Source organism: Solanum stenotomum, unplaced genomic scaffold (assembly GCF_019186545.1).
Source record: "Solanum stenotomum isolate F172 unplaced genomic scaffold, ASM1918654v1 scaffold34504, whole genome shotgun sequence".
Classification (NCBI taxonomy): Eukaryota; Viridiplantae; Streptophyta; class Magnoliopsida; order Solanales; family Solanaceae; genus Solanum; species Solanum stenotomum.
This window is the reverse complement of record NW_026032985.1, coordinates 4,043-5,708: the sequence shown is the minus strand read 5'-3', so window position 1 is coordinate 5,708 and position 1,666 is coordinate 4,043. Positions and strand designations below refer to the sequence as shown.

The window sequence follows — 1,666 nt, the reverse complement described above, 5'->3', positions numbered from 1 at the left end:
TGATGTAAGTTCTTGGTTTAAATTTTAAAGATAAATGAATGGAACTTCTTTCTATCTTTCTCCAGGGTGTGAAACTGAGCTTTACATGAAGTGACATGATCTTGTAAATATTGTGCTTAGTCATGAGTCTCTGTTGTATGAGAAAATAAATTATTTGTGTAGCATCTTATTTTATATACAAGTTAACAAAAGATTCTACTCGTTAAAGTTTCTCATTTCAACTCAGAGCAACTCTTACTCATTTGGTTTGGTTTGGTTTGGAACAAGTTATCTCGGGATTAATTATTTCAATTTCTAGGTTTGTTATCTTACCATATTGAGGGACAAAAACAACACTTTAATGTGGAGATAACTAATTTCAGAATAAGTTATCCCGCAATTTTATCTCAATTAAATATGGAATAAACTCTTTCTAAAATTAATCTCAATATTAATTATCTCTTATCTTTCTTACCAAACGATTTTAATGAGTGCAACTAATAAAGAGAAAGTATAATCAATAGACTTGCTAAAATGATACTAGTAACAATTATAAGTAACTTAGAAGACATTATATACTTTAAACTCACTTTACTTTGATCTTTAATGACTACGGTTAACTTTTTTAGTTTCGTATAAACACTCGATGTATGTATGTATTTACTCGGAAAAAAATGGCAGGGTAAACCTTAACTATAAACTGAAATTATTTTATGGGAAGAGGCAAAAAAACAATTTTATAAAATAATGTCAGAAGTGGGATTTGAACCCACGCCCTCTTACGAAGACCAGAACTTGAGTCTGGCGCCTTAGACCACTCGGCCATCCTGACTTGGTATGCTTTTACTTTCAGTCTCTAATAATATATTTGTCTTTTGAATTCAAACATACAAAACTAAGTAATATTCTTTAAGAAGAATTCATAATTAATGGAATAAAAGGAGACAGAGTAATCGAATCAAAAAGGTTTGTTGAATCATCTAAGGAATTCATCATTATTTTTTCAAATACAGGTCAAAATTACCCTTGAACTATATAAAATAGACCACTTATATCCTCCATTATACTTTGAGATAAAAAAAAAATACGTCAGCAGTTATCTTAAGAGACCACAAATATCTTCAAGAGTTAACCATACTGACGTGGCACCACATGACACTAATTCTACCACCTAAGCTTGCCAACTAAAATATCCTAACCCATTCTTATTTGACCTAAATACCATCATAAAATATATATTTTTGATAGAAAATGTTTCATCCTAAAAAGGAACCTTACAGAATAAAAATTTGAATATAATTAAATTTTAATACTAATATCGAATATCTAGTGAAAAGTCAAATAAGGCACAAGCCAACAGAAAAAGAAGAAAACAAGAGTGGTTATAATAACTAGGTGAAGAGCAAGTTAAATTGGTCTTTTCGCCTTGTAATTTCCGCCTGCTAAAAATAGAGCCGTCAATATGGGCTAGGCCCGTTGGGCCGGCCTGGCCTAACTTGGGATCTAATAGGGCAGGACTAAGATTTTTGGAGCCCATTTAAGAAAATGATTTTTTAGCCCGGCCTGAATAAGTCTGCTGATTTGTGGGGCTTGAGAAATATAGGTAGGGCCGGCCCGTGGGCCAAATAAAAATAATTAAAAAAATTTAATATAATATTAAAATTTAAAATTAAAGAGAGTCCAAACT

The 1,666-nt window shown here is 31.3% G+C and overlaps 1 non-coding gene across 1 annotated transcript; it reads right to left on the bottom strand.

Moving 5' to 3' along the window:
- Nucleotides 1–727: 727 nt before the first annotated feature.
- Nucleotides 728–811, bottom strand: TRNAL-CAA (transfer RNA leucine (anticodon CAA)). The gene has a single exon. It is a non-coding gene; the product is annotated as a tRNA-Leu (tRNA).
- Nucleotides 812–1,666: the final 855 nt, after the last annotated feature.